The sequence below is a fragment of the Poecilia mexicana genome, unplaced genomic scaffold (assembly GCF_051168715.1).
Source record: "Poecilia mexicana isolate PSO_F unplaced genomic scaffold, ASM5116871v1 scaffold_16, whole genome shotgun sequence".
In the NCBI taxonomy this organism is placed as follows: domain Eukaryota; kingdom Metazoa; phylum Chordata; class Actinopteri; order Cyprinodontiformes; family Poeciliidae; genus Poecilia; species Poecilia mexicana.
Window position 1 is genome coordinate 8,682,887 of NW_028263385.1, and position 15,245 is coordinate 8,698,131.

At 36.5% G+C, this 15,245-nt stretch overlaps 1 long non-coding RNA gene across 3 annotated transcripts in view; it reads left to right on the forward strand.

The window, feature by feature from the left end:
* The window catches only part of LOC148154973 (uncharacterized), a 46,390-nt gene that overhangs the window by 13,875 nt on the left and 17,270 nt on the right, over window positions 1–15,245 (forward strand). For 2 of the 3 annotated variants that reach the window (XR_015765709.1, XR_015765710.1), the window contains exon 4: window positions 15,061–15,210. The exons of the other annotated variant lie outside the window; for it this stretch is intronic. This is a non-coding gene — a long non-coding RNA (uncharacterized LOC148154973). The remainder of the gene's footprint in view (window positions 1–15,060; window positions 15,211–15,245) is intronic. 3 annotated transcript variants of the gene reach the window in all.

Below are 15,245 nucleotides of genomic sequence, written 5' to 3' on the forward strand. Positions count from 1 at the left end.
ATGTGTTTCTTGCAGAATTCAAACCAAAGCTCTGAAGGGGCAGCCAATATGTTAGAGACAAACCATCATACTAGAGTCTTTATACTCATGAATTTTAAATAATGATGAATTAAACAGATTAAACTAAAAAAACATGCATAAGTAATCCAGGTATCTTCACCCTTAAATTATAAAAGTCTCAAGGCAACAGCAACTCAGATATTTTTTGCTGAAACATTGCTTTGGCAACTAAGTGCACTTGAACTTTTCTACATGATTTAAAAGAGCAATTATCATTACCAATATTTTTCAAGAGGGATAATTTTGTGATTATGCCATGTTCAGGTTTTTGCTGAAGCAATTTTAAGAAGGAATGACTTAGAAGTACTCAAGTATATAAATGGTTGCTTCAACTTAATCATGAAAATAACTGTAAGGTTCTTCTACACAAACTGTCACTCTTTGTCATATATTTAGTAAAAATCCAATGTTAGACAATGCTTTCAATATTTTTTTTTTACTTCAAATATATTGAGTTGCCACAGTTGACAAACCTCAAAACAACAAAATTTAGTCAGGACAACTTTGAGGACAGGATCAAAACATGCATCCATGAAATATATCCAGGTCCTCTAAAATTGCTTTATAATTCTGTTGTTACATGTTCTGTAAAATTAGATTATGGTGTACATATTCATTTTAGCAAATCAAACTGGCACTTCTAATAGGTTCAAAATGTATCAAGACAGTATGTGTAATATTTTAGTTTGTTTTATATTTTCAGTGGCGAGCTGCTGGATGGGTGCTGAGGTGTACTGTTGCCTCTACTTGCCATTGCATTTACCATTCAGTTTTACATTCAGCATGGTTTCCCCAATGCTCCCAGCCCTTTGACCCCTTCACAATATTCTTCCAGACTGTTTCTGACTCTTTCTGACCTTGAGCTGTGAGCTCAGCAGACGTCCAGAAGAAGGACTGGGAATCATCTGCCTCTTAACAGCATCAGCATTTCAGGCTCCATGTTGACACATTCAGAAATCAAGTGGGAGTAAGCTGAATTAATTTTGCTTATAGTTTCCCATTCTATTTTTAAGAGTAAGGACAGCATAGTCATTGTCACATTTTTATAGAAATAAGCACAGTGTTAGGATTAAATGCTTAATGAACTACTAATCTGGCTACCTACAGCTTGATGGTTTTGTTATACAGGTAACCAGCTTTAATTGCTTTTTACCTTGCTGTCATTCAGAGCAGACAGGAGCTATGACATGTGGATTTCTCAAATTACTTTTTTTTTTTCAAAGTTAGCAAAAGCTCCTTCTACTTAGAATGCTGAAAAAGTAAAATTCCCAGGGCACTTTTGTAACAGTTTCTGTGTAACTCTGTATGGTTGATGTTATGGCTTCAAGAGGGTCCTCTGAAGTCCCAAGCTCGTCAGAGCTGATGCAGTGTGGAGTTGGAACCATCAGAAAACAAAGGGCTGAGGGAGCATAAGCTCTCATTTTCCAGAGAAAGTTAAAAGCAGCACAGCTTCTTTAATGCTCATAGGCCTATTTTAGATATTCTGAGCTTTTAATGTCAAACACATGCAGCTGGGCTCCCCGACAATGTCAATGATGGAAAAGGGGCTTAAAAATCTAAATCATCTAACAAGTAATTTTCTACTCAAGTGGGAAGCTGTATGCAAAGTGGTGCAAGGAAAAAAAAAATCTTAGTTAAAATGACCAAATATCTCTGCATATTGTAACTGGTTACAATTTAAATATTGTTTGGATAAGTAGAGCATGCTGCCATTTGAAAAGATTTGGTGCACATAGAGGGAAAAATATCTGTTCATTTTCTGTAGCCTCGCCTCCTGCTGAGGATTGCAGAGATGTTGCGGTCTATGTCAGCAGGAATTAGATATGAGACTTTATGCGCATGGAAGAAACACATTGTCAAGTGCTGTGTTCTACTCCTAGATTTAAAGCTCTATATAAAAGAAACAACTTCAGATTTGTCTTGCATCTTTATCTTGAGCCAGCTGCATAGCAAATATATGGAGATTTTAAAAACAATAAACAAACCAGACTCTTGTCTCAATAAATGAATGTCAGTCAATAAAAAGACATTAAAACACTGTAAATACACATTATGAGAAGGTTTCACTCTTATTACCCATGCTCTGTCTCATATGACCTTGAATTTCAACTACAGGGATTCTTTTCAAAGACAGGAAACATGTTTAGATTTTAAATTAACCAACTCTTAAAGAATGCAAAGAATTCCTTATAACTTATTGGTGGTTATTGCCTATTTTCATTATCCAACTAAAAACCTTGAAAAAGTATTCAAAATTGATAAGAGTCATTGGGCCAAATGCATATCAATAAAAATGTTGCAAACACAGCAGTCATAAAGTTCGTACACTTAATTTTGTAAAAACATTAGGAAAAGAAACTTTATTTTGCTTAACAGTGAGACATTTTAAAATGGTCTACAAGTATGTTTAGTAATGAAGTAGTTGTAAGCATATCACAAGTGTCACTTATTCCTTTAAAAGTGTAAAGAAACTGATTGGGTTGCTGAGAAAACTATATTCTGCTGCTCACAGTACATTTAAGGGATTTGTTGTTGTTGACTACCTTCCTGTAAAACAAGGTTGTCATACATGGTTGATATGAAACTGTGGCTTTGAGAATATAAGATGTATTTTTATCACTGCTGTGATGCCTGATGGGTACTGAACTTAGATGGAAGTGGAACTACAAGTTCCCATCAAATCTTGTTCTGGCTTTGCTGAAAGGCACGCATTTTGACTTGAATAACTTGTTGTTGAAGGGTAAAAGTCTGCAGAGGAACATTGAAAACCATTTATTCCAATCCAAAATGTCAACAATTCTACAAACATGACTGCATTTTCAGAATACCCTCCAAATACAGCACAGGTTCCTTATTTTTTTTTAGCTCCTCTTATTTCCCTTTACACCCCAGTGTCTTAAGCTTGTCTTTGCTGCCATTAAGCATAAACACCTTTTAAGGTTTCCAATGCTATCAACATGGAATATTTTAAATCTACATACAGAATAAACTTAACCTGACTTTAAGTTGACTTTGCTTGTAAATACTCTGCTCTCATACGTGGATTTAGTTGTTTTTGAGTATATCAGGCTCACACTTCCATCCTCCTGAAGCCGTTTTTAATCTTAGCACTTTATATCCTTTTTGTCACTTTGTTTCTGTTGCTCATGAGAACAGTTCCCTCACCAGCCACACTGTGTAGCCTACAGTGATGTGTACTAGATGTCTGCCACTTTTCCTTAACCTTAAATGTCACTCCGGGAGATCATGTTAGAAGGGATAATACACTCTCAGCCAATTCAATTGGTCTAGCTTCCACACTGCAGCTTCATTGTGCTAGGAGAACCCCATGATAACAATCAGCTGTACTGATCTGTAATGACAGGACAGGGGTATTGGGGGTCTGGCTGAGTAGATCTGATGAAGGAGTGGAGAGAGGGACAAAATTGCAGACAGAGAGCCCCTCTTGCCAGAAGAGGGCTCTGCATGTTAGAAAACTAATGGCTCTTCTTCACAGCACTAAATGTCAGTCTTCACAATTATTCAAATGAGGTATTCCTGCGATCATCTTTATCATCATCTCACTCGTTTTGTTCATCTTCTTCTGTCAGTTCACCCTTTTACCCCCTTATTCCCTCCCTGCTACCGTTGCCCTCTTCTCTTTATCCTGCACACCAAGAAACCGAGCATTAACACCCTGGTCGAGTCTGACTTGTGTTGAATATTTCAATATGGCTCTGCTTATCAGCCAGCCCCTATGACCTGCCTGGATGAGCAAGTGAGAAGCAGAGATTCGCATGACGAGCTGTGGAATGGATACTATACACAGTCATATATAAGTGAAGAGCTTGCCTCTAGGTGCACAAGCTCATGAATACCAGATCTACTCCCACGCTCATTTATGTGGACGAATCCAAAAATTCTTGATCAGACAAATTTCAGATTGATTTTGTCCACTGTTTAAAGCCAAGCAAAGTACAATCTTGGTATATCTTCTTTTTTCTGTGATTGTTTTCTACATGTTTTGCAACACAATAAAAAAAAATAAAATGGTGAATAGACCAGAACAATAGCACTGATGGAGCTTGAAATCATTTCCCAAAAGAAATTAATTAAATTGTGATCAAAGCACCATTGAAAACTCTGCTGGTGAGATACACAATGCGCTAGGTTTTGGGTGGTAACCAGGGGTGGAAATTAAAAATATTTTTCACCAGCCACAGTGGCTGGTAGATAAGTTTTTTTTTTGTTTGTTTTGTTTTTACTAGCCACTGTTTTTATTTTTTGTGTGTAATATTCCTCTTGATTACAAGCCCCACCAATCCAATTCAAGCAACTTCTATAAAACATATTATAACTCTAAGAAAACCAATTAACTACAGACTAATTTAATATAAAACATGACCACTAACAACACAGGTGTAGAGCAAGAACTTAATTTTAAGTAATTACTAAAAGCAAACTTTATCTATACAACCCTAACATTTTTGCAATCATTTCCTATGTTGAGCATTTCCACATTTTGGATAAAACTTCCACAGACAGTATTTCATGAAGATGTGCTCCATGCACACCTTTAGGTGTGACTTTATTGAAATGTTTGATTCTTGTTATAGAAAAGAATGATTTTGTTGCATCTGGTTGTCTGCGTAGTCGAGGTTTATACACAGACTGAAGATGAATCAGGTTGTTCTGCTATTTAGTTTGTCATCATTTTTTCAACCTCCTGCTCCAGCATAGGTATTTGGTTTTTGATAAAAATCCAACTGACAGTGTGGATGCAGTTATATCAAATATCTGCAGTTATATCAAATATCACTTTTAAAACAAGTATCCAGAATTGCATAGATGGGGACTGTTATAGGAAAAAAATGCATTGCCAAGCACTGTTAGGTGAAAATCACTCAGTCAGGTTTATTTAATACCATGCGCATGATATGAGAGCCACCAGATCAAAAACTCATGAACAGGTCAGAATGAAGCTCCAAGTAAGGCTCAGTGGTTTCTGTGTCGGCTTTATGTGGACTCCAAGTTGGCAGAGCCAACTTGGAGTCCACATAAACTCAGAGTTTATGTGGACTTGGACTGCCATCGTCAAAACAGTGCCATCGTCACTGTTTTGATGATGGCAGACAACATAGCAGTTTTATATCATGAATAAGAAACCTTATGGAAAATTGCTAAACAGCTGAAACAGTGAGTTCCTTTAAATCAAGGCTAAAAATACACCTGATTAGAGTTGATTGTGAACCATAAAAAAATAGAACATTGACCAACATATTTGATGTGCATTGATGACAAAATGTAATGTTTGTCACTGGTTCCTCACTTGTTGACTTTATGGTGTTCAAAGACTTTATATTTTTGTGTTTTTATGATGTGAAGCAGTTTGAATTGCCTTGTTGATAAAATGTCCTGTACAAACAAACTTGATTGATTGATTGAGTTGCCCTGTGTACTTCGCCTTTCGCTGTCTGACCACTGAAGTGTTAGTCTTTGCAGTAAAGTCAGACCATTGGGATATTGGTCAGTGAACCACAAAGAACAGGAGGAGGCCCTGGCCCCCAAATCAAGATTTTCAGCCAAACATTATGATGGCATTGCTTGAGGAAAGGCTTGACTCAAACCAATAGTGGGGAGTTAAAAGGATCATGGGGTAGCACTGTGTGTGTGACCAAGGAGGGCAAAAGACACAATGCAGCCTCTAATTGGTTTTTCTTTCTGAAACCACTGCTCTTTTTCTCTTGAAGATGTGCTGCGCTCAGACAATCACAACTGAGAGGCCTGCAAAGCCTATTGGATTTAAAGGGAATCCGTATCTTAAAGGGGTGCTGTGCTGCCGAGGGGAGGGGCACTGCAATCAATAATTCATAAGGCCTTTCCTTATTAGGATTTCTCCTGACTGGGCTTGCAGTTTTTATGCCCAGCTCTGTGTCGGATGAGAAGGTTCCATCGAAAGCAAAGCCACACTGGAACTGCCTCTTCTTCACTGTTGCAACGGCTGCCTACTTTGTCATTCCCACCATGCACTCACAGCTTTTTCAACCTGTAGAGATCCTTTGTTACTCATGATTTCTCAGACTTTTTAAATACAAATCCGCCTTTTTAGCATTACAATGAGGATACTATAGAGTAGTGGTTCTTAAGTGGTTCTTAACCTGGGTTTGATCGAACCCCAGGGGTTCGATGAGTCGGTCTCAGGGGTTCGGCGGAGCCTCTGCCGCGGAAGTAAAGACACACTGTGTAAAGTCGTGATGACACCCCGCTTTGCCATCACCTTCTGCAGAGGATCACTTTACATTTCAGTGCTAAGCAATGATTGGCTAAGCTCACCGTTTTTACCAAATTTTGTAGCTTTCGGTGTACTTCTAAATCTGCTCCTTAGTCGCATCTTTTCGGAGTTGGTACTGCCTCTAGTGGCGTGGGGGTAGTGACACAACTAATATAATTACATTACTAAATCAGAATACTGCAAAGTCTTTTTTATTATAAATTTTTCATTATCTTAAGAATGTAGAGATAATTAAATTACCTAAAGACCTTAAAGTGATTCCATTTTCTCTCGATGTCCAACCTGTTGAAACTGTGGCAAATTTTAAATACCTTTCATCGTTCCGGACAGTCAGCTCAACTTTGCTGAAAACACTGACTATATTTTGAAGAACTGTTCTCAGAGACTCTACCTTTTAAGAAGACTTAGTGATTATGTTTTGAATTTGGGGGGGAAGGGGAAATCATATTTTATTTATCACTACAGAAGGGTTCAGTGAATGCGCATATGAAACTGATGGGTTCGGTACCTCAAAAAAAAGGTTAAGAACCACTGCTATAGAGTATTTAGTATGTAGAACTGCTGTCATAGCCACAATAGGGATTTTAAAATATCCTTAAAATATATCACAAATTTGACTTTATTGAATATATTTACAGATTGATTTAAATCAGTAGGTATTTAATTATTATTATCGTTACGTGTTTATATGGAATGTGTCAGTCAGTGTGATGGTACATGTATACAAACATTTATACCTACCTTTAAGCTTGTGGACTGTCTTTACTCTGAACATTTGACGTCTGCTGAGCTCAGAGTCACTGGGAGCTTCTGGTCAGATCATTCTCATTACACTGCAGCTGCAGCACATTAGGAACTGATAAAATACTTATCTGCCATGTGTTAAGAACTAATCACACACACAGGGCTTCGCTGGATGCCTCTCTATCATTAATTCTCCCTTATTTTCTCCCACACCTTGTTTGGCTCGTCATCCCCACCCATACAATCTGTATCATTTATTATCCTTAGTTTAAATTATCTTCCAGTTACCAATCCTTTAACCAGGGATGATTAAAATTGCTTCAGTTTGCCTTATCACATCTGTAACTATACTGTTGTCATCCTGCTATGATGAATGAGATTTTAAACATCCTGCATTACTGTTGAAGTCTCTGAAGGAATATCTTCCAGGCGGCCTGAATTCCACATGTTCATTTAATGGCACTAGAAGTGACTGCTGTGCAGGTAGGAGCCATGATGCGAAACAGATAAACAGTGATTACACTCACCATGATAAATGAAAGGGCAGCTCGCCAATGTGAGGAGTTTTGCTCATCATAGATCACAATTTGTAAATGCTGCTTGCTCAGGGTGCCATAGTGGAGTGGAGGGCTGCTCTCCTTAATTCAATCAATAGGATTTTATGCAACTGAATGCTACATTAAAAAAGTGGGTCCAAACAAGCAGTTTCTAAATGGAGCATTTTTAATCCATCCTAATAAAAGTATTTGTCATATGTATGAGATTGTGAGGGTAAGCGAGCAATAGGTGTATTTCAGTCTCCAACAAAAAGCCTCTTTTAAAATATTCCACCTTTTTTGTATGTCCTTTCTGGTTTTTGTGGCAATTTGGTTCCCTGACAAAATGTCATATGCTAATATTTTGAATAGCTTGTTATCTATCCCCAGTTATTTTTTTTTTAACATGTAATTTCATTAGAGCCAAAAGAGTCTTGGTGTGGTAGATGACGCTTTTCTTTCATCAAATAACATCTAAAATTTACAAGACGGTATGAAATGAATATATGCAGCAGGAACTAAATCTTACGTAATATGAAAAGGTTGCAACTTTTCTCCACAATACTTGTGGAGATTCACAACTCTCTTTGTGATATCTTGCCTGATTTATTTAGATTTTCCTGAGATGTCATTGGAGGAAGCAGTGTGTTTGAAGTTTTGCCTTAAAATACATCCACAAGTGTCACTTCATTTGACTCTCATGTTGTGAAATAACCAGAAGCTGACAAGTGCGTCACGTCACGAACTGGGATTTCTCTGATAATTTAAAGGCCTAATAATCTTACTGTGTATAAAGTAAAATAAATGAAAGTTATAAGATCTGAACAAAATTCTCAAATTATTCCGGTGTTGAATTAAATGCAATTTAAAAAGCCTTGCAAATATCTTTAATAACATGGTTAGGTATTACAGATACATTTTGCATTGCATTAGTTACTTTTCTTACAAACCTCTTAAAGAGAGAAAGTAAGGACAAAACCAAGACAGAGATTAATAACAAAGTGACCGAAATAATGTATGTGCAAGAAGGGGGTTACTTTGATTGTTTCTCAAAATATCAGTTTGACAAGTTTTTTATCAGTTCTCTTGTTTGCAGGAGGTCAACAAGTGCCATAGAGAAAGAAAGGGGGAAAAAATGGCCTTTAATACCGTGGAAAAAGCATAAATGTGTATGGGGACAAATTCCAGACATAAATATGTGTGACTTGAGTTTGATAACCTTTTACATTAAAATGGCTGAGAATTTTATTTTTGTGCATCCATAGATAAGAAGATATATGTGTAAAAAAAGATTTGTATTTGTAAAAAATAATTGCACAAAGTAAACATTTTTTGGTCTTTTTATAGATACAAATAAAAAAACCCAGCTGACCTTAAAATTCCTCCCAGAATTACAGAGATATACCAAGCTAGTGATTTCACACCAAGTGTTTTAGAAGCTTGGAAGCCATTCATATTTTAAAACAGAAACTCAGAGTTAAGAATTCTTGTCACACATTTTGTGTCTTGGAGCAGATGAGAAGCTGAACAGGAAGGGGTAAAAACCTTACGTGATTCCAAAAGTCCTCTTTCCCATATGTCAGTGATGTTTCCCTCCTTCAGCATTCTGGAGTTCACTGAATGAGTCATCAGCCGTCTTCAGTAAAACAGGATGACGCAGGACAAGATTATTCAAAACAGCTGAATTGTGTTGCAGCAAGAAAACTTGTAGGATAGCAGAAGTGGGTTTGGGACCCGGGAGCTGAAGTCCAACCAGCGGTGGATAAGAAACAAGTGGGCTGCCAGTGACTGCCATAAAGGAACAAATCACAAGCATATAAAGATATACAAAACACTTTATTTTAAAATTCATATTAATTGGCTATACATTGGTTAAAGCAGCTGCACAGTGGTGCAGTTGGTAGAGCAGTTGCCTTGCAGGAAGAAGGTTCTGGGTTTGATTCCTGGCCTAGGGTCTTTCTGCATGGAGTTTGAATGTTCTTCCTGTGCACGCATGGGTTCTCTGGCTTCCTCCCACAGTCCAAAAACATGACTCAGGTTAATTGGCCTCTCCAAATTCTCCCTAGGTGTGTGTGTGTGTGTGTGGGGGGGGGGGGTGTGCGTGTGTGTGTGTGTGTGTGTGTGCATGGTTGTTTGTCCTGTCTCTGTGTTGCCCTGCGACAGACTGGCAACCAGTCCAGGGTGTACCCTGCCTCTCGCCCAGAACGTTAGCTGGAAAAATGGATGGATATTGGTAAAGCCACTTAGTCATGATCTTTGGGACTTTGGTTTTGCTTTTTTGCAATTGTGAATGCTTCCTGTGTTCAATTTAGTTCTCAGTTTTAAGATTCTTCTTGCTGTTGGTTTTGTACTTTAGTATCTTGTCTTTTATTCTTTGTTCCTCTGGTTCTTTTCTCCTTCGGTTTAATCAAAGATATTTCACAATCTGTAGTATTTAAGTCTCTTTGCATTCTGCTTATATTTCCTGGGTAAACCTGTGTTTGCCCAGTGTCTCAGTCCCCTGCACTACACAGCTGTCTGCTTGTTAACTCACCTGTCTTGCAATTTAGTCTCCCTGGTCTGAGTATTGGTCGGTTCTCTTGTTTGTGTCAGATCCTCGGCCACTGCAACCAGCCTGTTTTTGTTATTTGTGGTCCAGTTAAAACATTTTATTTTAACCATTTTGAATCTGGATCTTAATATTATCATTATATAACTACATGACACAACATGCTCTAGGACTTGTAAAAAAAAATGAATCGTTTATTTCCTAAATCTATTAGAAAAAATACTTGTCTGTTTTAACGTCGGCCTAGACCTGCTAGTGAAGGAATACTCAAGACTTTCTAATTGATTTCTACCCATCTCTATGGCTGCCCAAGTTTTCAATATTGTCTTGCCAGGGTCTATCATGCCAGCAGACTTCTAATTTCAACTAAGTACTCACTCCAAAATGTGCATTGAGTGCGCAGATGGAAGCTGAAATTGTTACATTTCCATGTATCACAGTCTTAACCCAAAATTTACTCTGAATTATTTTTTTTTCTTTCTTCTCGTCTCTTTTGCCTGTTTTTTTTTCTTTTTTCTTTTAAGTATATCTGGCATTTTCTTTTAGGGTTTAACTTCTTTTGCTTCTGCTTTTTCTGTAGTTGGCAGCTGCTGTATTAAGTTTACAAAAGTTTAAAAATGCAACAACAAATCATTCTTTTTTTAGATTTGGGTTACAATTGACAGAAGACATGTTTATTAAAGACGTATTACAACAACCAGGTTAATATCGAATGTAGCTTTGCACTGGAAAATGAAACAAACAAGGCATTGCATCTTCTTGACAGAAATTGTTTATACTCCCTGCATTCAAGTGCTTTTTATACCCTCCCCCCTTCATCATTTTGTACCTCACTTTTCGGATAAAAAATGGTACCGTTTATCACGGGTTATTTGCAAATGGCCATGCAATTCAGACCCACCAAGGAGATGTTTTGTTCTGACTGTGTTTAAATTTGTACCCACTACAGGAACTTTTTATAGTGACACAGACAACATATGATTTTATAGTAATTTTCTGTATTCTATTCATAGTCTGCTGCAGGAAAATTTGACTCCTCTAAGCAGTATCTACCGGCAAGTAGTCACTTAACATTTTCATCATATAATTTTTATTGTAATCTGAGTCAAAGGGCCCAACAATGAATCAAAACCAAAATAAAAGGTGACTGAAAATTGAAAAGTGAATCTTTTTCAGATAGTATAATATAATTTAATGAAAATATGTGAGATTGTAGCATCTCTGTCACAATTTATTTCGTCTTAAAACAAAAAAGAAAGAAAAAAGCATGACCTAAATTGCAATGGTTAAAGTACATATTTAAGTGAAAATGGTTGTTTTTAACCATGTAACTGAGACAAGAAGTTACCACATTTATTGAAGTTGTTAGAATGACAATGAAGTGCATGTGTGTGTGTGTGTGTGTGTGTCCGTGTGTGTGTCATAGAGAGTGAAAGAGAATCAATTCATCAAGAACAAAAAGTAGGTTACACAAAAAGGAGAAAAAACACTTTAAAAGTTATAAAGTTGCTGCAAATTGTCATCTGACCTCAGGGACCTACATGATCTCTATCTGACAAGTGACTCAAATGTATTTTAAATCACAAAAAGAACTCACAAACTAAATCATTAAATATTTTAAGTATATTCAATTATTTATTGAATTCTATTTTTGATGCTTTGCTATTTTCTGATTTTTATTTTCAGAATGTTTAAGTTACACTTCATTTGTTTTGAGGGTTTTTTTCCTACTGAAAATGAATGAATTGCTGGTTTCTTTCATGCATTGGTTTATGCCCATGCCTTATTTATTTGTTTTTTATTTTTTTTGTCTTTGCTGTCTTGTGAAGCACTTTGGATTGTCTTGTGTATGAATAATTCTATACAGGTAAACTTCCCTTGCCTTGCCTTACCTAAAGACTAGCAAAATGTCAATTCTAACTTGGATTCTTGCAAGATTCACAATATCACAAACACAGGAGAATTCATTTAGCCAGACTTCAAGCTGTGACTCTGAAGCCAGAGCACAGTTGTTTTTGATCAATCAGCATCTTTTACTAGCTGCTACAAGGAGGCTTTAGGATGTGATGACAGTCAGGAGTGGCAGGTCCAGGAGATGTGTAGGAAAAATGTGGCTTTAACAGCAGTTATATTAGAACAGGAGAGCATCTCTGTTAAAAAGAAAAAAGGCAACAGATATTTACTAAAAGCTTCTCTGTGCAAAGATCTATGTATTTTTTAAACGCTTGCACAGACTGGCCAAAGCACAAATTGAATTTCCTCAACTGGCTCCACTCTGTTGATTTGATTGTAACAGATGGTTCAACTAATCACCTGCCAATTATTTTTTAAACACTTGCCCTTCTCCAAACTGACTTCTCCAATAATTCTTTCTAACAAACCATCTGGAGCATTAGCTTAGCTGGTTCCCAGCACTTTCACTTCTGTCCTTAATGAAATGTACAATAGAAAACTAAAACATCAAATAGCTAAAGATAACTTCATAGTTTTTATTGTATGTGATTATGTCACACACACACTGTTGTTTTGCTCAAACAATGGAAGCCAGTTGAAACGAAAACTGGCTAATGGACTTTTATACCTTTTAAAGACTCATAGCCCACTCATAGAATTTATGAGGATAAGACGCCTTAAAATACAGAATGATACAAACAAAACATACATTTAAAAAATATATTTTTTGACATTTATTCATATTATGAGTGTCATACTATTGACTGTTGCCACACTTTGCACAAGTACATACACCTTTTCACAAACGCATTCAACTGACAATAAGAATATGTTAAAAGGACACCAACTTCAGAATGATAATAGATGCTGACCATGACCCAATAAAAATGTATTGCTAGCTGGACTTTATGCAAAAAAAAATGTCCAAGTTGACTAGCTCGGGCTTTTCTGGGCCTTGCAGCTAAATCAGTAACTATAAATAAGATGCCGACTTCAACACTGTAAGGACTGAACTCAAAAATGTAACTTTTTGAAACTGTTACTTCATGCAACAGAAGTTAGGTTAGCATTCACCAACATTTTGGTGACAAAATGACAAAACGAAATGAAGACAAGAAAGATAAAGCTAAATGGTGAATTTATTCATTTATTAAAACATTTATCTTAAACATATTGCAAATATTTGATTACAGGTACAATACACATCCCCAGCTACTCATGTAAAATACAAATAATATCAGTAAATGTTAATGGATTAATGACAGCACATTTATTTTGAACATGTATTTATTTTAAATAAAAAAGAAAAAAGGACGAGAAAAAAACATCTCTGATCTCACACATAATTTGGTAAAAAGTGATAACTTTGCATGATTTTGTAAACTATGATAATTGAATGCAAAGTTGGAATTTTTAATGGACTTTCAATGCAACTTTTAGAGCAACTTTGCATTAATAGTGTCATTATTTACCGAATGACATTTCATGACAACTGTCATAAGCATTTATAGACTTCTTCATGTTAATGACAGATGTTATGTCATGTTTATGACGGTGTCATGTCAGTCTTATGCACACCCCTTCAAATAAAGTCTTACCCATAATTTGAACTGTGATTTAAATTATTGACACTCTGCATGCCCCTGTCTAAATTCTAAACATTATTCTAATGTGTCTTATGTGTGATAGTTTTGAAAAAAAATAAAAATACCCCTGCTTTGCTGTAACATTAATGAAAATGAAACATATGTCTTACACTGACATCTTAGCTAAAGGACAAACCAAGAACAAACACATATTACCAATACAAACTTTGTATTTTATCTTCTTGCTTCAGGGATTTATTGTTTGTGTCTAACAACAACACTATCATTAGTTGTTTTATCGTAATAAGTGTCAGAATGGGAGAGCGAATGCTGCATGAAAGACTTCTTTGTACACTATGAAGGTATTCCAAAATAATCTCAAATAACACAGGAACGATTAGACGTTTGCGATGGAAATTAATCAGGCTTTTGTTTATCAAAAGTTCATCTTAATGTTGTATTCTCTTTGAAATAATGAACCGCACCAAGATAAAACACAAGTTAATTTCTTAATCCATTCATCATTTTGCATCGCCTTATTACCCATGAGTATTGACCATTTTTTGTTGTTGTTTGTTTTTGCTTTTTATTCATGTGTTTCTAGAAAACAAACAAAAATATTTAATTGCCATTTTATTCCAGGCTTGCTTGGAGGATAGTTTGGCCTCTGCTATTATTTAAATGTGTGAGTTAAGTTAATGTTCCATGTTTTAGCGCTGCAACATAATAAATTAATAAGGTTGATGCAAGGCATGATACAGACTATGGGAACCTACAGTTATATTAATATTTAATATTTTCCTTCATTTTGAAAGTGGTTGTATTAAATCCTAATGTACTGTGCTACCCAAGATAAGAGTTAAAAAGTTCAGATTTTTGTTGCTGTTGTTTAACAGCTATTATGACTGAAGGGAAAGGCTGCTGTTGACTTCTCTCTACATCAACAATAGAACAGCGTCCTGTCATAAAAATCATTTTTGCATCATCATCACGTAAAATGAAAAGCGTAAGTGTATGCCTGTCCATTCACCTCTCATTCACCTTCTGTCTGGGTTTTGTGATAACAGCTTACAGCAGGCGGGCTTCTCCTAAAAAAGCTGAAGTGACACCTAGGCAGCGTAATAGCTTCCTGGTTAAACGCAAGCTGACTGCTCATATGCATGTATTGTGTTGTCAGGAGGTTTGTTTTGTTTTCTTTTCCATGTCTGTACCGATGGATTCCTACATGCTTCATCTCAGCAGCATCACCTGCTTGTCGGGGAGCTTTAAGCTGATATAAATAGCTCCACTTTCTGTTGGTGTGTTTTGTTAGTCAGTGTTGCTGTCAAAGCCTGTTTACGCCATAAACAGCCTCTTCCTAAGGTCTGCGGTCCTCATACTGTCACATGTGATTGGCCGTCTGCTGCTCGATGGCCCATTCTGCCGACACGCAGCAGAGGGAGGGAGGAGCTGCCCCAGAAGCACCAGCCACCGCTGTCAACTGTGGGCCTAACTCTTGGCGAAAAAGCAAAGGTAAAGATTGATAGATGACATGAACAAAATGTTGT